This window comes from Podarcis cretensis (assembly GCF_951804945.1).
Source record: "Podarcis cretensis genome assembly, chromosome: 1".
Classification (NCBI taxonomy): Eukaryota; Metazoa; Chordata; class Lepidosauria; order Squamata; family Lacertidae; genus Podarcis; species Podarcis cretensis.
In genome coordinates, this window is record NC_137170.1 from 137,248,012 (window position 1) to 137,268,983 (window position 20,972).

General features: G+C 44.7%; 2 long non-coding RNA genes across 2 annotated transcripts; one reads left to right on the plus strand and one right to left on the minus strand.

The window, feature by feature from the left end:
- Window positions 1-13,198: 13,198 nt before the first annotated feature.
- Window positions 13,199-18,456, plus strand: LOC307220327. The gene is made up of 3 exons (XR_013840836.1): window positions 13,199-14,600; window positions 16,053-16,172; window positions 17,028-18,456. It is a non-coding gene; the product is annotated as an uncharacterized lncRNA (long non-coding RNA).
- Window positions 17,109-19,813, minus strand: LOC307220586. The gene is made up of 3 exons (XR_013840956.1): window positions 19,234-19,813; window positions 18,463-18,987; window positions 17,109-17,244 (listed from the first exon to the last, which is right to left on the minus strand). It is a non-coding gene; the product is annotated as an uncharacterized lncRNA (long non-coding RNA).
- Between the last annotated feature and the right edge of the window lie 1,159 nt (window positions 19,814-20,972).

A 20,972-nucleotide genomic window follows, 5' to 3' on the forward strand; every position in this document is an offset into this window, starting at 1 on the left:
GAACTTAAGAGGATTTAAGACATTCTCTCTCTTTTTACTTTCAAAAATGATTTGCCATGCAGTTAGTTGTTCGAACTTTAAAACCGAACTTTATGCAAATTCATGCTGTAATATTCTGCATTCCACTTCAGTTTGCTGCTTCAGGGAGCAATGTACAGTTTGGAGTGTGAATGGAAGTGCATGTATAATTGAGAACTACCAATTATGTTCAAAACTTATGTCAGAAAACATGTTTAAGCAGCCCATAAAATTTTAATGCATTTTCTTTTCAAAAACCAAGAAAAGTCAATAATAAAATGCTAAACCTGCCAGTTTACAATCAGAGTTAAGGCCCCCTCAATGCCCAAAAATCAGAAGACAAGCCTAGTGCCTTCATATACATGCCCCATGATCAGCAATGATGTTGTGTAATGTCACAAACTGTGCTTGCTTCCAATTTACTTTCCGCATATTAATACTCTTATTTGGTCTTTCAGGGTGAAATCCAGATGAAGAACCAGTAAATATGTCCTATGCTGTCCTCTTCCTGTTACCTCATGAAGTATCCAAGCCTTACTATATTGCTAGAAAAATCATTCTTGGGTTGACTGTCTTGTTTCCATCAGGAGCTGACAGGATGGGTTTAAGAGTGGGAAATGCGGACTCTTCTCAGAATCAGTAGGGGCAAAACTGGCACGGCTGCTAATGACTTGGAGTATAGTGTGTATAGCTGTGCTTCCTAGCTGCAACAGATAGTTTTGTCAGTAATGAAAAGTTAAAGCAAATTTTGAAAATGGTCCACCTGTTTCATAGATTTTAAAGAGACAATAAGAAAAAGTGCATATTGACAGCGTTGAGAGGTGAGCATACCGATTTTGAGCGAGAACAGGATACTTAATCATTTATGTTTGCATTTGTGCAATGCCTCTTCTCTAAAAGTTGCTCACAGGACCTTACAAAAAATATCATGTTAGACAACGGAGTTCACAAATCTTTTTTCATACATCTTTTCTGTTGCAAAGTGGTGCTGAAAGTGCAATCTGAGGAAAAGAAGACACACACTGGAAAATAATTCTTGACCCCTTCTTCTCTGCTGCAACACCATACCACCCAGTCCATTTCATCCCCACCAAACATCTCAGGTTCCAAAGCAACCCCAGATATTTTACAGCATATCTACAGCTAGAAATATTAACATGGTGATGAATGAACATTTTTCTCGTTCATCTCGCAGTTCCAAATCCAGAAAAAGAAACCTAAACTCTTGTGTCCTTCATTCTTACAGTAATGACACACAGAAGCCTACTCTGGAGTAAGGCAGCATGAGAACTGTGCAAGGTACTAAAAAAGTTCCTGCCAGCTCCTGATGTAAGAAACGAAGAGGCAAAAGTCAACCCTATGTCTGCACTTTGCTTGCCCTGTGCCTAGAAAGCACAGTTCCAAGGTTTTCTGCTTGTCCCATGCTTTCTACACGCAGGTCTAAGCAGCTTTTTGTTTGCCCCACCACTTTCCCCAGGAAAACCCACTCTAACAATGAATCAGAGCAAATGTCAATCCACAAAAAATCCAACTTACATATGCTCCAATTCAGTGATAGAGAGAGGGTTTTCATGGGGAAAGGAGGTGGGGAAAGTGGAAGTGTGGATGAGCCCTAGGGCTGAAATGTTTCATAAGGGGATACAGATCCAGGACAATATTGTTGTTTCTCCCAGGCATTCCATCCTGCCCATCTGTATTTGAGCCTGAAAGACCAAGGTAAAGCAAGATTACATTGAGAACAAGTTGTAAGCAAGCACAACCTGTGATAGGGCACAGGAAGAACAGACAGTTTTAACCCAAACCAGGGGTGGGGGGGGTGGGAGGGAGAAATAATCATTAAATACATATGACTGATATAAGACTGTTTCTTATGCATATCTCATGTCAGATCAGTGGCCCATCTTGCCCGACACTGTCTAGTTCAAGTGGCAGTGGCTGTTTAGAGCCCTGTTTCCAATTAAAAAGGATCTTGGATGATGCCAGGAATTGAGCATGAAACCTTATGCAAGCAAAGCTCCATTAATGAACTATACCCAAGATAGATGAGATGAGGAGAGCGGGAAGGGGCACCAGGGTCATCTAGTCAACCCCGCGATGCGGGAATCACGACTAAAGCATCTGTGAGAGGCGGTCATCCAACCTCTGCTTAAAAACCTCCAAGGAAGGAGAGACGGAAAAGATGCTCGAATCCCTTAACAAGCCTCATATGGAAAAGTTAAAAGCACTTTCCCAACAGCAAAAACTCTCGCCTTCTGGCTGCTGCTGTTTCCTTTTCACAAGACGAGACTCGAGGCTCCCAAGGCAGAGATCAGGCAAGGAAAGCCTCGGCTCGCAGACACGCGCGCCTACTTCAGGCGGCCCCCCACCGAAAGGCCCGGGAAGCTCCGGCAGCGCCGTTACCCTCTTGGCCGCCCCAGCCGAGCGCGGCCAGACCCGGGAACGCCTCGCCCGCGGACGGGCCTGCGGAGCCCGCGAGAGCTGCCTCTCCGAGGGCGAGGCTGGGACCGGCCGCCCTTCGCCTCCGCGGCCTCGGCCGGCAGGGAGGGAGGGAGGGAGCGCGGACGCCGCCCGGCCTCGCCCCAGGGGCGTCTCCGCGCCGCATCTCTCGCGCCCGTCCCCGTTATAGACTCACCCTCTCGGGCGGCGGCGGAGGGGCGAGGCGGGCGGGCGCGGCTCCTGGACCGGTCTCCCTCGCTCCGGCAGCCCCTGGGCGGGACGAGGGCGGCTCCCTCCCTCCCCCCCCCCGCGCCCGCGCAGGTGTCGATCCAGGACCCCAAGGCCCGCCCTCCCCCCTCCACAGCCCGACGTGGGGGGCAGCGGAGACGGCGGCTCGAAAGCGCCCGCCAAGGCAGCAGGCGGGGCCCTGATTGGCGCGCCCGGGCGTCACTCACCCCACCACACACACAAAATTCAACCCCCCCCCCGGCAGGCCGCCGCCCGCCCCCCCCCCCCCGCCCGCGGCCCGTGAAATCGGGGAGGCGAAAAAGGCGCCTTGGGCAGGCAGCGGGCGAAAGCTGCTCATCTCTTCAAAGCGGGGGGGGGGGGGCAGCGCATCCTCGCCGCCCGACCTGAAGAACACAACCACGGCGGGGAATAACAATAACCAGAACCATCCTCATCCCCCCCCCCCGCGAGTGCCGGGCGAGAAGAGCTGCCCCCCCCCGCCGCCGCCGCCAGGGAGGGAGGGAGGGAGGGAAGGAGGGTCGGGGCGGGGAAGTCGCGCCGCCGCTTCGACTGACCTGCGTGCCAAGACGGGGGGCGAGGGGGGCGGCGGCGGCGAGGGACCCTCACGGCGGCGGCGGCGGCGGGGAGGAGGCGGAGGCAGGAGGGACACGCGCCCGCCCGACGGGCCCTTTGGCGCTGGCACAGCGGGGCGCGCGCCGCCAACGGAATCAGCCCGTGACGGCACCCGCCATCTTGGAGTTTTCGGATGGAAAATCACGTGGTCCAAAATCCGCTTGAGAGATATATATATTTATATATATATATATACACATCTATTGCTTCCCTAAACCAATCAGGCAGCGGCGCTAATAATAGCCCCGTTTCCCTTTTTCTTCCTCTCCCCCTCCCTGAAAAAATAAAAGATCCCCGCCCCCTCCGCCCCGGAAGTGGAGGGGAGGCGAGCTCGGCAGGCGCGGGGCTGCGCCGGGAGCGGGAGGCGCGTCCCCGAAGCCGCCCAAGACCGGGCTCCGCATCTCGGCCGGCGGGCGGGCGGGCGGGGCGAGGGGCAGCCCCAGGCCTCTCCCGGGGAATGCGGCCCCTCGCTCTCTCGCCAGGTGAGGGGGCCTCCTTTCCCTGCCGCCTGCCTCCCACCTCGGACCCCGCCCAAACGCCCCGGATCTCGCCCAGGGCCCGAGCGAACTCGCCGCTCTGGTACAAAAACAGCATAAATGTGCAAGTATATATTGTGAGGACAGAGACCTACATTTGTTCCCTCCTCAGCAAATGCATTGAGGAGGCTATATAAATTATTATTCTCACATATCACTGGAGATAGAACCCATCTGGGTTTTCCATCTAAGGTACAAAATGCCTTAGGGCAAGCCCAGAAATAATTAGATTGCAACCCCTCTGTCACTTCAGCTCAGGAGTAAGGGACATCTTCCTGGACTGTGCATTGATACCTCAGTTTATGAACGTAATCCATTCCTGAAGTCCGTTCTTAAACCAAAACCATGCTTAAACCGAGGTGCACTTTCCCTAATGAGGCCTCCCGCAGGCAGTGCCCTTCCACCATTCGGATTCCATTGTTAGACCAAGGTAAAGTTCTCAACCCAAGACACTATTTCCAGTTTTGCGGAGTTTGTAAACCAAATCATTCTTAAACCAGACTGTTCTTAAACCAAAGTACCACTGTACAGTCATACCTCGGGATAAACACTCTTCAGGGTAAGTATTTTCGGGTTGCACTCTGCGGCGACCCAGAAGTAACGGCGTGTTATTTCCGGGTTTCCCTGCTCGTGCATTCGCAGACAGTCAAAATGACATGCACGGAAGCGGCGAAACACGCAGACGTGCAGTCGCATCTTACGTTCTATTCAGGATGCGAACGGGGCTCTGGAACGGATCCTGTTCGCATCCCAAGGTACCACTGTATAATATACAGTCATTGGAATCTGTGCATAAGCACCTGTTGCTTTGTCTCAGCTTCTGCCAACCTAGCAGTTCAAAAGCATACCAGTGCAAGTACAGTGTTGCCTCGCAAGACGAAATTAATCCGTTCCATGAGGCTCTTCGTATAGCGGTTTTTTCGTCTTGCGAAGCAAGCCCATTGACAGCTTAGCGGATTAGCGCTATTAGCGGTTTAGCGGCTTTTAGCGATCAGCTGTTAAGCGGCTTATCAGCGGATCAGCTGATAAGCGGCTTAGGAAAAGGGGGGGGGGAAGTGGGGAAAAACCGCAGGAACTCGCAAGACATTTTCGTCTTGCGAAGCAAGCCCATAGGGAAATTCATTTTGCGAAGCGCCTCCAAAACAGAAAACCCTTTCATCTAGCGGGTTTTCCGTCTTGCGAGGCGTTCATCTTGCCGGGCACCACTGTAAATAAATAGGTACCACTGTGGCAGGAAGGTAAAGAGCATTTCTGTGTGCTCTGGGAATCGACACAGTGTCCCATTGCATCAGAAGTGGTTTAGTCTGGTGGCCACATGACCCAGAAAAGCTGTTTGCAGACAAACACCGGCTCCCTTTAACTGAAGTGAGATGAGTGCCGTACCCCATAGTCAAATTCAACTGGACTTAACTGTCCAGGGCTCTTACCTTTACCTACCATGGGGGGGGGAGTACACCCTCTTTGAATTCTGTGGTTTTACATATTAGGACATAATAAAAATGTGTTCTTTAGGTTTTAAAATTAGGTAAATATAACCACAGATGAACAACAACACAGGACATATTACACTGTGTCAAGATTTATTTAACAAAAATAAAACCAAGATGGAGAAGCCATGTGTGAAAAACTAAGTACACCTTACGATTCAATAGAACCACCTTTAGCAGCAATAACTAGAAGTAATTGTTTTCTGATGACTTTATCAGTCTCTCCCATTGTGGTGGAGGATTTTTGGCCCACTCTTCTTTACACCGTTGCTTCAATTTGTTGAGGTTTGCTGGCATTTGTTTATGCACAGCTCTCTGGACTGGATTTTGACTGGGTCATTGCAACACCTTGATTCTTTTCTTTTCCAGCCATTCTGTTGTAGATTTGCTGATGTACTTGGGACCATTGTCCTATTGCATGGCCCAATTTCAGCCAAGCTTCAGCTTTTGGCCACATGGCCTCACGTTTGACCCTAGAATACTTCTCTGTACAGAGGAGTTCATAGTCGACTCAATGACTGCAAGGTTCCCAGGTCCTGTGGCTGCAGAACAAGCCCAACTCATCACCGCTTCGCCACTCTGCTTGACAGTTGGTACGAGGTGTTTGTGCTGATACGCTGTGCTTGGTTTTGGCCAAATGTGGTGCTATGCATTTTGGCCAAACAACTCCACTTTGGTCTTGTCTGTCCAAAGGACATTGTTCCAGAAGTCTTGTAGTTTCTTCAGATGCAACTCTGTAAACTATGCTGCCATGTTCTTTTTAGAGAGAAGAGACTTTCTCCTAACAGCCCTTCCAAACAACCTACTGTATACTGGTTCAGTCTTTTTCTAGTTGTACTGTCATGAGCTGTAACACTGGTGCTAAATGAGGCCTGTAGATCCTGTGATGGAACTCTTGGGTTTCTTGCAATTCTTCTGAAAATTGCACAGTCTGACCTTGGGGTCAGTTTGCTGGGACGTCCACTCCTGGGAAGATTGGGAACTGTCTTGAATGTTTTCCGCTTTTGAATAATCATTTTTACTGTAGAATAATGCACGTTAAATTGGGTAGAGATGGTCTTATAACCCTTCCCAGTTTCATGGGCAGCAACAATTGCTTCTCTAAGAGCATTGCTGACGTCTTTCCTCCTTGGCATTGTGTTAAAACACATCTGAATGCTCCATCAAACTGCTAAAATGATGACTTTTATAGAGATAGTCACAGTTGCTGATGATCAATTAACCAACACCTGTCTGCTGCTTAGCCTCATAATGATCCTTGTTTTATTTATTTTCTCATAAATAGATCACAATTTACATTTATAGCACTGCATATAACAGTGTGACTTGCCATCAAACCACCTAGGAGTTCAGTGTCAAACAGTTTTCAGTTCAGCACCTAAGCCATATGTTAGCAACTGGACCACATACTAGCATAAATTCCTTCCAGGATTATTTACTGTTTTTCCTTGCAAGAGTGCACCCAAACCTTTAACAGGGTGTCATTTGGGAATCTGTTGTATCTATTTGAAGATTGCATTCAGTTACTCAACACTTCCTTATTTGATCTGTAAGCCAGTGCACTATTGTGATCAAAATGATTACTGCGTAAGTAGTCCTGACATGTTAGAACCTTGTTAAAAAGAAAGATGATGTATGTTCATATTCAACTGATGAAGTAGGAGATGCATTTTAATTCATTAAATGTATAATAATTTTTAAAAAGTTATTTAAATACTAAATGCAAAGTGCCAAAAGCGTTTCACATACAGGTCATTCCATATCAAGTGATCCTACTTTTTTACCTCATGTCATCCAATTTTCTTAACATTTTGTATATTTGTTGAATGATCAAAACTAAGTTTAAATCTAAAATTTTACAGCTACAACAAAATACTGTACATGGCAAACAAAATTATGACACCACTGGAACTCTTTAACTGGTGCCAAGATAACACTCCTTCTACCAAGTTGTCATTTTCAACAAATGAGGAGTACAGAAAAGAACATTCCTAAAACAACCCTTTGAAACAGTGAAATCAATCAAGGGAATACATCCAGTCCAACAGAAATTGTGACCAAAGTGTACTCCTTTAGCAATGAGAGTGAGAAGTTCGACATTGAAGGAGGTACAAAATCTCTGGATATGGCTGAGATAACTAGGTATGTAACCTGTGAATACAATAAAAAATGGTGGTTGACCTGTGTGCTGTCAGTGGACTATGAAAGTGAAGACGTAACTCTGCCCTTCTGACACTTGCCGGGCTCAGCGTCATAATTTGTTTACACATCTAGTTGGGATGTTCTTAAGGTAAGGCGAACAGAAGTTCTAACACCGGTCAAACCAAGGACTGCAACTGGTCACACTTACACTTGGACAAAAAATGAAACATCATGTGCAACAAATTCTATTGAAAAGTGTTTGGTATAAAGTATAATTAATGGAAGAATAAATGTTTTAGACCCATTTGATGTGTAAGGTTTTTTCCATAATTTTGTTTGATATGTATTTTGTTGTAATGTTCATGAAATGAAGTACTAACAAGGATGCTTTCAAAGCATTAATCCTATCATGCAACAGCAAGTTACCTCTCTGCTTTGGAACACATTTTAAAAAGAAAAGCCTCACTAGCTTTTCAGATACTGTTTAACTGAATAACGTTTTGAAGAAATGCCTGAAGTAACTGATATTATACTTTGAAGTCTTGTTTATTCTGTTATACTTTACCCAAAGAAGACTCATTTATCCTAAATAGAACCCAATAAGCCCAACATGTATGTACAAAATATGTTTTTAATGTTATCCCATTGAGATACCAAGATGAAATTTTGCTGGAAGCTCTTAGAAGTATGAAATAATACAATTTGGGGGAAATTTTTAATCATTTTTTAAAATAACTTAAAAAAAATAAATTATGTAACTTTAAATTTTAAAGTGGGCCCATCATATGACATTTGAAGAGATTGGTTTTTATTTTTGAAATATCTCAATTCTGGGCTGAGCTTTTAAGGTTTTTGTGTAGTCTGGCAATGCCCCCCCCCAAAAAAATGAAATTTGAAACCCTCATAACTCAAAAACAGGATGAGATAAAAAAAATTTAGATTTAGACTTAGTCTTGATCATTCAACAAGTGTACAAAGTATTAAGAAAACTGAATGAGATGAGGTAAAAAAAAATTGGATCACTTGATATGACCCATACATTACCTGTGAGTCACACTTAAAATGACCCTGCAAGTACGCTACAAAAGGTGGCTGAAGTTGAGGGATAGTGGTTGCATCAAGCCATGCAAAAATTGATGAAATTTAACAAGAACCAGAGACTTCCATCTCATACCTTTTAGCCACTAGAGCTGGAATCTTATGTACGCATAATTAGGAGTAAACCTCGTTGAATTCAGTGGGACTAATGCTACTAAGTGTGCATGCAGATGGCTTTTCCCTCTAGCCCAGCAACAAGTGGCCAACAAGATGCCTGCAGGAAACCCACAAGCAGAGCTTGAGTGAAATAGCCCTCCCCTGATTGTTGTTCCCAAGATACTGATATTCAGAGGCTAGTGTGACACAGTCTGAAGCTTGTACTATGAGAGGCTAGGGAGGCAAGCAAACCAGCCAAAACAATTCCTCTTTCTTGTTAACTTCAGCACTGCCACCAGGAAGATATCTTTATTTTTCTCTGGCTGCTTCCTCTAAATACTCGTTTAACCTTCAGGACTTTAATTAGTCCAATCAACCTACTCCCAACACTTGGTACAGCGTTATAGCACTTAGACGTGGCACAAATAACAGGGTCTCAGACCAATTTTTCCCAAAACCAGTTATGCTTTTACTTAGAATTTGGTATGGTAACAAGTTATTTAAAAATGAGAAATTGTTCTTAGAAAAAAGGTGATTTTTCAGTTTGTGTACTTACCCATTATAGAAAATAAAACATAATTAGAAATCAATCACATTCCGTTACCTATTCTAGACTGTTTCCATAACCAAGCCAGTATTTTAATTGCATCACTCAGTTTAGTTTCTGAATCTCTCCAGCATCCTGAAAGTCCTATTCCTATACCTCCTCTGCTCTTGCAGGTAGCATACAGCCATCATGACTAATAGGTGTCATGCCACTTTGCTTCTGCTTTGTGGTTCTCTGACATCACCCTCAGATCTACCTCAACTTCACTGGACCACCTTCTCTCTAAGGTGTACAGCCCTCACCTGGGTTCCTGCTAGGTATCTAGGATCTCTTTATTTTGCTGCCGCCACAGATACAAACTATCTGATTCCACCTTTAGTGAGGCCAGTCAAGAAACACATGTATAATACAGCAACTTTATTGATAACAGAACTAATAAAAGTAATCAAATATTAATTCAGCACACAGAAGCATATGGTTTTAGTTATGTAGTTAGAATTTATGTATTTAGTTATGGTCAGAAGTTATTCTGATTCATATAAACACTCCTACCTATTCTACCTTTCCAAAAATACCTAAGCTAAATCCTCCCTCACCATATATCACAAAACTATTACCAATAACAACACTGACCCTATTCCATCTCACTAACCCAATATACTCTCAACCACGTTCAATCCCAACTAGTATTCAAACTGCCCCTCAAAATTCCTGTCTTGTCACCACTCACTTCCAATGTTCCAAGCACACTCCCTCCCCCTCCCAACCAACACTTAGCCTAATTCATCTAATCTAATTGCCTCCACATTTAACACTACACACTATCAGAACATCACAGCAGCCATTGCTCCTTGCCTCATCTTTCATAAATTGGTCTGATTTCCTTTTAAAACAAACCAATGGTCATCACTACTGTCTTGTAAAGATAAAGGGACCCCTGACCATTAGGTCCAGTCGTGGCCGACTCTGGGGTTGTGGTGCTCATCTCGCTTTACTGGCCGAGGAAGTCGGCGTACAGCTGCCGGGTCATGTGGCCAGCATGACTAAGCCCTTCTGGCGACCCAGAGCAACACACGGAAACGTCGATTACCTTCCCGCCAGAGAGGTACCTATTTATCTACTTGCACTTTGACATGCTTTTGAACTGCTAGGTTGGCAGGAGCAGGGACTGAGCAACGGGAGCTCACCCCGTCGCGGGGATTCGAACCTCCGACCTTCTGATCACCAAGTCCTAGGCTCTATGGTTTAACCCACAGCGCCACCCGCATCCCCACTGTCTTGTACTGTACAGCAAATTCCATAGTTTGAAACTATGTGCTATGTAAAGTACTTTGCCCTCTGACTCTTCCATTTTCAACTTCGTTGCAACACCCCAGGTTTTAATATTATGAAAGAGTAAGGGGGGGGGGAATCTTTCTAACCGCTTTATCCACACTATCTATAAATTCATACACTATCACAGCTGCTACACTAGCATTTTCATCGAGTTACCCATCTTGACCCCCACAATTTTTACCACCCTGAATGATGTGACATTGCAACTTCACTGCTCATCTCTAAACTTCAGATTATTCACGTTAAAACGTACAGGTCCCAATACAGATCCTAGCATCACCTCACTTCATACATCTATCCATTGTGAGTATGGATCATTTATTCCTTTTTCTGCATCCTTTTCTTTAACCAGTTACAGATCCATAAGAGAATCTGTCATCTTATCTTATGACTGTTAAGTTACTCAGAAACTCTTGATAAGAAACTGTATTAAAACCTTTTTGAAACTGTAGGTACAAAATGAATACTCCAGGGATGGGAACACAAACTTTTAAAATAAAGGAAAAGTTGCTTCTGGTTGCATGCATTTTTTATCCCTCCCAAAATCAATTTAACTTTTCATTATCCAAAACAGTTTTAAATCTAAATTAAAAGAACAAAGTATTTCAGTCAACAGACTGAAAAAGATTGTTTCATTTGAGCCAGGACACATTACAGCCCAACCCCATGAAAAGTCTTGCAGCGGTTGTCCGGTGGAGAGGAGAAAAATGGGGTACTACCAGAACTGGAAGACATTGACTCAGACTTCAGGGAGGGGGGTAAGTCTGCTTCAGTGCCATCAGACACATTGGGTGCCACATCACAGCTGCCTCATGATGCCTGGGCCACCTCCCACCCCCAAAGAACCTCTTCCCATCAAGGAGGTGCCAGCGGGCAGATCAGACAGAAAGCCAGCCCCATGGACTCCAGCTCCACCGCCAAGGACACAAAGATGGCTGCACCTGCACAAACAAACTCAGCAAACCCAGACAGTTCAAAGGAGTGCCACTTCCTTGCCCAGTCCTGTTTCTTGGAGCGCCAACCATACTAATGCCAGTATCCATTCTGCTCTTGTTTGTGCTTAGTCAGATATTTTAGCCTTTGCTGCAAATGCTAACCAGTGTGCTTTGTAACCTGACTTACATCCCATAGTGATCTATGCATTAAAGCCATCAGCAAAACCTGAGTTGAGAACATGAGTGCTGCATCCACCAGTGAGAGCCAGGGGGCACACAGAAATGAGGCTCTTGAAAGTGAAAAGGGTTAGTGAGACAGGACTTGTTTGCAGAAGCCATGCTGATTTTTTCCAGCAGGACATATTCTTACCATCAGTTTTCCCAGAGCAGATTCTCTAACTGGCCTGTAATTTTCTCAATTCACACACCTGATCCAGTTTTTTAAAAACAGTATTATGTTAACCTCTTCCCAGTTCTAATCTTTTTGCCAAACTGCCCAGAACTTTGTTTCTTGTTCCTCTTATTTGTCTCATTTCTTCAGATTCTGTTTCTGATAATGTCACTCCAGGCACCAGTATCTATGTTCCACCTCCCACAGTAAAAATAAACAGAAATGATTAAATCAGCTTCTGCAAAATCACCCTTGCTTCCTTTATTACACCTTTAACTCCACTGCTGTCCAAAGAACCAACCACTTCCCTAGCTGCTTATGATGTATTTAAGCACTTTTTAAATTGTTGGTATTAATATTTTTAGGGAAATGCATAGCCCATAAATTTACATACTGTCATAGCAATAATTAAACTCACAAACTTTAATTGCTCAGAACTTCACAGCTTTTCTTAACTGATTGTTAGTTATAGTATTCAGATCATTTCCATAGCGAAGAGTTCTGAAAATGTTCAAAGAAAGGGACATCTGTTAGAAGGCACTCTTCACAAATTTTGCAGTGCTACCAAATCATTACTTCTTTCTTTGACTGATAGTCTGGCTCTAGTCAGATCTAACAGAGCTAAATCTCCTCTATATTGTCCATTATATATTACTAAATCTTTTGTTAGATGATTTTAACAAATTCTAAACAACTTTAGAATTTCTCTTAAATGTACTGTTTTTGCTTTTTTAAAACAGCACATAATAATCTCCTCTAGTTTATTTTCTGAATTTTGAGGCAATGGTTGGCAATGCATCCCTGCTTGGTTTGCACAGACAAATTGGCTTACTTTGCCTTCAGTAGTTATACCAGGTTGTCAAATGGAGGATTTCGACAAACAATATGTTGGTACCTTACATTTCACAATGCGCAGATCATAGCAGTACATAATATTAATTAATTAATTAATTAATTAATTAATTAGTTTACAAGCCACCCTTTAGTCAAAGAGGCTCTCTGAGTCACTTACAAAAATCAGTACTAAGGGAGTCCCTGTCCTAAGGCTCACAATCTAAAACAGGAGTGAGGGACAGGTCTTCACTGGCTATTTGTAGTGGGTCCCACTACATGATGACTACAAAAGCTTAGTAGGTTATTATTTAGTTCAATTCATGCAATTCAAGATAACAAAATGAATTCCAGTAGGGATAAATTTAAGGTTCTCCACTTAGGCAGGAGGAACCAGACGCACAAATATAGGGTGGGGGACACCTGGCTTCCTAGCAGTACATGTGAAAAGGATCTAGAGGTCTTGGTGGACCACAAGCTTAACATGAGTCAACAGTGTGATGCAGTAGCAAAAAAAGCTAATGCTATTCTAGGCTGCATGAACAGAAGTCTAGTGTCCAGATCAAAGGGAAGTAATAGTCCCACTCTCTTCTGCCTTGGTCACACACCCACACCTGGAATACTGTGTCCAATTCTGGGCACCAGAATTGAAGAAGGATGTTGACAAGCTGGAACGTGTGCAGAGGAGGGCAATCAAGATGATCACTGCTTTGGAAACTAAGCCTTATGAGGAGCACATGAAGGAGCTGGGTATGCTCACCCTGGAAAAGAGGAGACTGAGAGGAGAAGGGATAGCACACGGAGGAGGTAGCATGCTTGTTTCTCCTGCTCCGGGGCGGGGGGGGGGGGTAGGACTCAAACCAATGACTTCAAGTTGTTGCAAGAAAGGAGATTCCAACTAGACATGCAAAAATACTTTCCGACAGTAAGAGCTGTTCGACAGTGGAACAGTCTCCCTCGGGAGGTTGTGGACTCTCCTTCCTTGGAGATTTTAAAGCAGAGGTTGGATGGCCATCTGTCATGGATGCTTTAGCTGAGATTCCTTCATAGCAGGGGGTTGGACTAGATGACCCTTGGGTCCCTTCCAAACTCTAAAATTCTATGATTCTATTCTCTCTATAAGGCATTCCACTTTACCCCCCCCCCCGCCACCGCTGCTACACATCAGGTTTGTATTTCTCTTTATTCTTTGGAATAGCAGTGTTTTAGTGTAATCTACTTTCTCCCTAAAGCATACCACTATATGTGTTTTTCTTTTCCTGGCAAGATAGGGTTGACGTCATTTTTGTTGTTTTCTAAATTCCTTAGAATGACTGCTACATTCATGATATGGAAGCTTTTATCTGGCTGGGAGGTGGAGGAGGATTTTTACCCTGTGTGGCTGAAATTAACTTGTCAGAAGTTTCCAACTTTAGAAGCTTTTACAGCTCAATTGAACCATTATTCAAAACTGAATGAAGAGGCTGTAGACTATAGAAGCTCATGAAAATAAATTTCACAGAAATGCTTGTATCTGAAGTCTTAGCTCTATGCCATTAATTTAACAGCCTCTGAAATTTGTATGTTATTTAGAAATCTACAGTCCTGTCATTATATTATTGACTATTGAGTATATGTGTGTTTTTATGTATTGCCTTTGAAACGGTCCTAAATTTCCTGTATGTTCACCAGCTGGTTTTGTTGTCTCCCCTGGTATTCTGTGCAGAGTTGGGCTTTGGCTGCAATCCACACCTTGTTTATTCTTCAGTACTCCACCATGGTATTTTGGGAGAATCTGCTAAAATGAAGGAAGATGACTCCCTTCAGCCAACCAACTTTCACAGCTACTTGTCAAAATAACCTTCAACCTGAGAAGAATTTTTGGTATCTCCTCAAATGACTCTTTTGGTATTATACCAAAGCAGGGGCACCAAATATATGGGGCACAAGGGGCCGACATCCCCCACCCCTGCCACATGCCGCAGCCCCTGCGTGGGAGCCCAGGAGCTGGGAGGGGGCTGGGATGAGTAAGGGCAAAGATCGCCCTCCATGGGTCCTGCCCTTACCAGGCACATGCCATGGGGAGAAGGAGGCCGAGGATGGAGCCCAGCTCAGTGTGCGAGTATTGGCATCACGGGGGCAGGATGCATCCCATGACATCCCATGACGTGTCACGTGATGCACCCCCATGTGGTGGGCAAGTTGGCATCCCTGCACCAAAGCATGGTAGCAGGTCTGCCAGTGAGTAGAATACTATTTTCACTTCAAGAAGTACTGCCACAAGGATAATTTAAGAATCTGCTAAAAAAGAGGATATTCTGGTTCCACCAAAAGTACAGTGGCTGCCATCCTAGGCATGCCTACCTGGGAGTAAGCTCTAGGGAACACAGGAAAATTCTTAGCAAACATGCAGGCACTTGGTCTTCAAGTTTCCTACCTCAGTAAAAGAGGTGACTGCTAAACCCTGAATGAAGAAATCCCTACTTGAATATATACATCAAAGGGGGAATTGGCATGATGGCCATTTTTATAGTATTTAGACACCATTTTTCAATCCAATGGAAGTGACTTACAATTAAAGTTAAAATGCATAGTTACATGACATCTCCACGTTCTGAAGCAGTTTACTGCTCATATAGTAAAGTCAGTGTGGTGTAGAATGTTGGACTAGGACCTGACAGAGCAGGATTTAAATCCCCACTTAGCCACGAAGCTCACTGGGTGACCTTGAACCAGTCACCATCTCTTAGCCCAGGGGTTGTCCTCCTGGTCCCTATCGTGGGCGTTTCAGGATTCTAGGTGGGCGGCAGGGGGGTTCTACAGCACAAGCTGAATCCTCCTTCCATCGAGCACAGGTGGGCGGTAAGGAAACTTTACCATCAAGAAAGATGCATTAGTAGGTGGTAGGTATAAAAAGGTAGACTACCCCTGTCTTAGCCTAACCTACCTCACAGGGTTGATGTGAGGATGAAACGAGGAGGAGGAGAACCATGTACACCACTTGAGATCCTTGGAAGATAAAGGTGGCATATAAATAAAATAAACAAATGAATAATGTTCAATAAGAATTGGAGAGGGTTAGCACATTTTTAATTAGCTGGAAGGCTTCTCAGAGGCCAGAATAGGAAGCAGAATACTGGAACTGATAGACCTAAGAGTGAGGAGTGGAGTGGCTACAAACCATCCCATAATATACATCACAGTGATAAATGCAACACCCTCAGAGACGCAACAAAACAAAGCATTAAAATCAGTAAATGGGGTTCTTCCATAGTGGTGGCGGTAGCGAAGGGCCAGATGTTACAGTAAGTCCAGACTGCCTCTTCCTTGTGTCTTGGCTCTGCTCCCTGCTTTACACAGGGCTGTCCTCTGTTTGAAGGCTTGTTTAGTCCAAGTCTGGTTAAAGAGAATAAACCTATTGGTAGCATCCAGACAGCAGAACAAGCCTACAGTTCACCCGGTCACAGTTCTTCCTCTATGGTGAGATATATTGTAATTCTATTAAAGTGATTTTTCAATATTTCTATCTATATATATTAAATCAGCACATGCAGATTTGTGCAGTCTTTTTCCCTCTTTTCTGATGATGCATAAGTGGCTATTTGCTCCCAGCTGCTCAAACTGCCTACACTGCACTGATGCAGTCTGTATTGGCACTGAGTGTTATCTCTGCATACCAAGAAGCATACCTTGCAGTGGGTATTTCAGGCTGTGGAGGATGGGATGTCCAAGATGCTAATGGTCCCTTGGCTAGCTGGCTGACCAGATTTGGCTGGTCTTTCCTTGCAAGCAGTAGGAATAGGAGGACCAGCAGTTAAAGTCCAAAATGACAGTCCCTGCTAATAGCTGTCCAGCTGACACTTAAATAGCCTTTGCACACACTGCCTCTTCTGTCCCTCTGGGAATGGCTTTTGATCAGTTGCTGCTGCCGCCGTCATCCATCTGTCTCAAGAGACAGTGGGTTGCTCCTCCACGGGTGAAGTCAAACTGCTGCGTTAGCAGCACCAAAGTGGCCTCCGCAGGGTGCAAGCCTGGGCAGTGTGTGTGGAGGTCCTCAGCTGCCCAGATGACCCTGCCCTCAGCCTTGCTGATGTGGCCCAAAGAGAGAGCAAGACGTTTGGCACCAGCTTGGTGGGAGGAGGCGTACAAGGGGCACAAGGCACCATCCAACTGCCTTAGGACATCTACTCTGGATTTGTACAGGGTTTACTCCTTAGCCTTCTCTTCTCCCAAAGGTATCTCACAAGGCAGTGGAGGTTTAGGATCAGAGTTTTCCTTCTCCTAGATGGGCTACCTAGTTGACAAGCCCTATCTGCCCCTCGTGTCTCTCTACAGCACATGCAGAAATCGTCTTCTTGACCATTGGACCCACTGTTGTTCTCATCTGCACAATCCACCAGAGCCTTGTCTTCACCTGCAGGGGAAGTCCCAAACTCACCAAGGGTTTGAGACCCATCAGCTACCCTCACCTGGTTTAGCCAGCCAGTCGAAACCGTTCCTTGGGGTGTGGCTCCTGTTGCATGCTGACAGCTCTAGGAGCCACAGTTAAGAGCTGAGTGCAGGGTGGGGACCAAAGGTAGACAAACTAGACCAGAAGGAGCATGATGTGTCCCCCACCAGAGGTACTACCCCTCCGCTAACACCCCATACACCCTGGCATTCTATCAACCATATGTGAATAGGCCAGGCTGAAGGGTACTCTTGGATTCCCCAGTTTGCAGCTCTCTTCAGGAAGAAGTCAGCTCCTGCCCCAGACTTTGCATCTTCCTAATGTAAAGAACTGGTTTACTTGACCAGACAGAGAAAGGGCAGATGACAGGAAGGAAGGGTTTTATGGTATTATATTTTATTTTTTAATCCATGTTATAGTCTTTCAAATGTTTTTAAAAACTATATATTTAAATTCTGTGGCTTTTTTTAAGCAAAAATAAAATTATGAAACTGATAAACTGAGAATGACAAATAATTCTCCTTTACCCACCTGTTTTCTACAAGTCTGCAGTACAAAAGCTTCCACCACTTATCAGCTCCTTAGACTCCTTCTTTGTGCTGTTTTGTGCGTGTGCAGTTGAGATTTTTTTTTAAAGTTTGAAGAAGGTCTGCCAAGCATAATTAATATTCCTCCTCCACATTCACATTACCATTTCTCCTGACAGTAAAAATTAAAGCATCCAGTTCTATTCATTCAACCCCAGCCCACGGGAATTCAGTCACACAGGAACACTTCTGAGGAAGCCAAAGGTTTGTAGATCTGCAATCAGTCAGTCAGTCAGTCATGGCGCTGCACTCATTCAGTTACTTTTGTGGACGAAGTGTCTCTTACTCCATCCGGATTGGGTGCTTGCCAGTGACACTCCTGAGCCTTGCTCAGAGAGAATGGCAGCCTTGAGAAAGCCATGCACTAGTGATTCAGTTCCCCTCTTTCTTATGATAGGAACAGCTGCAGTATTGTTGCAATCTTCCTTGTACCAGGGAGCGTTGCCATGGGCACTGCTGCCAAGGAGCACAGAGCAGTGAATAAGAGAGGCTGTCCCCAAACCTTCAAAACTAAACCTACTTATTATACTGTGTATTTTGTTTCAAATAACCTTTTGCCATGGAAGAAAGTTTTATTCTTGTTCTAAACATTGTTGACAGATGTATAATTCGGCTACTTAAATAGATGTTTAATAACCAGGGAGAAGATGCCGCTAAACATTCTACTTAACATCAGGCTTATTTTCTGTGATTATTAAAATGTCATTCATTGCACTGCATTATCAGTTTTCACAGGACTTAATTTGTCAAGCATTCAAAAAGAAGATCACACAAACATTTTACAGATGTGCGTGCGCATTTGCTGAATTCTTGCCAGTAAGTAAAATAAAAAGAAAATCTGGGAGATGTTAAAGACATCTTGCAGGTGATAAAGAAGTTGTGGTGGTGGCAACATCAAGCGCATTTGCCAAGTAAATTGCTTATCCAGATTATAAATGAATATTTACCCAACTGCACCATGACCTTTAACTGAGTCTGCATCCAATGACACTGTTATCAAACAAGTAAAAGTAAATAACAGTAGGAATAACAGTAATGCTGTCAGCTGCGGGGGGGGGGGGGGGGATGTTAGATGGCCAGGCACTCCAGCACTGGAGAGTGGACCAGCTTTGGAAACAATTAAATTAATATTAAAACATTCTTAGCATGGCAGAACATTGCAACACAGGAAAGGCTGTGACTTTCAGTTTAGAAGAAAGGCAGACATGAATGAGGTTTATAACATAATTGGTTTGGAGAGAAAGAGTTTCACCCTTTCCTAAGACTAGAACTTTGGCCACCTCATGAGAAGAGAAGACTCCCTGGAAAAGACCCTGATGTTGGGAAAGATGGAGGGCGCAAGGAGAAGGGGACGACGGAGGACGAGATGGTGGGACAGTGTTCTCGAAGCTACCAGCATGAGTTTGAGCAAACTGCAGGAGGCAGTGGAAGACAGGAGTGCCTTGCGTGCTCTGGTCCAGGGGGTCACGAAGAAGCGGACACGACTAAACGACTAAACAACAACAAGAAGACTAGAACTTAGGTTCACAATGAAGCTGATGGGCTGTAGCTTCAGGACTTACAAGCAGAATATGAAATAAACGTAGAACTCAATAGCCCAAGAGGTACAGCTCCGAGGTGTTTGTTGTTGTTTGTTGTGTTGAATTAGACAACTTCAGGGAACATTCTGTGCTTAATCATTGAACAGAAAGAACAGGTGTCTGAATAGAAACATAGGAAGCAGAAGATGCTGCCTTATACCAAGTCAGAGCAGTGGCCCATTTAGCTCCCTACGGTCCACACTGGGAGTAGCCAACATGGCGCCCTCCATTGATTGGTGGGGCTACACTGTGTTGGAAGTGTTTAGAAATGGAAGGCTTTTTAATACATATGTGGTGGCTATGTAAACATGCCAAAAAAAAAAAAAGGAAGATGGTATATGAGGAATTAAAAAAAATGTTCCGCACATCCCAAAAAAAAACAACCCAGAAGGCTTTCTTCTAGCTTTAATAGGAAAGGAGAAAAGAAAGGAAAGGACACAATTTATTTTTACAATGCAACAGCAGCCACAATAGCAGTTTATGCAAGAAACTGGAAAGAAAAGGTTATCCTGACAAAAGACCAATGGTTGCATAAATTAATAGAATTTGCAGACGGGTGGCGCTGTGGGTAAAAGCACGCTGGCCACGTGACCCGGAAGTGTCTCCGGACAGCGCTGGCCCCTGGCCTCTTAAGTGAGATGGGCGCACAACCCCAGAGTCTGTCAAGACTGGCCCGTACGGGCAGGGGTACCTTTACCTTTACCTTTTATGGGGAGAATATTCATCTCCCCAAGATTTTATTAATATAAATCTAAAGTTCAGGATAGAGGGACGCAGGTGGCGCTGTGGGTTAAAGCCTCAGCGCCTAGGACTTGTCGATCGAAAGGTCGGCGGTTCGAATCCCTGCGGCGGGGTGCGCTCCCGCTGCTCGGTCCCAGCGCCTGCCAACCTAGCAGTTCGAAAGCACCTCCGGGTGCAAGTAGATAAATAGGGACCGCTTACCAGCGGGAAGGTAAACGGCGTTTCCGTGTGCGGCTCTGGCTCGCCAGAGCAGCGATGTCACGCTGGCCACGTGACCCGGAAGTGTCTCCGGAGAGCGCTGGCCCCTGGCCTCTTAAGTGAGATGGCCGCACAACCCCAGAGTCTGTCAAGACTGGCCCGTACGGGCAGGGGTACCTTTACCTTTTTAAAATAAGGAATTGGCTAGAGAGGAAGATAAGGAGTGAGTGGTAATGTCTTGGAGAATACTTAAAAAGATATGGCATTACTGTAAATATAATCTTCAAGTAGGGACAAACCTTTGGAGAGCAGTTGACAAAACAAGGGAAGTGAAGGGACGAAATGGAGTGGAGAAACTGACGGAGATGCAGCCAACTCAGGATGTCACTGAAGGATAGGATGGGAAGTCTGCTTGGGAAGATGGTAAGATTATAAATGTATGTAAAATAAAAACTGGAAATGCATAGATATAAATAAATAAGAATGTTTTTTGAGGGGCTACAACTCCCACCTTTCCTGTCCATTGGCCATGCTAGATCAATATTGTCTACAATGACTCACGGGAGTCTTTCCCAGTACATACCTGGAGATGCTGGAGATTGAGTATGAGACCTTACACATACAAATCAATTGCTCTAAAACCCTTCCCTTGTGCTGGAGTAGTACAAGAGTAACAAGAAATCCCAATGAAAGATTCTGCCACTGAACATACCAGACTAGTAAC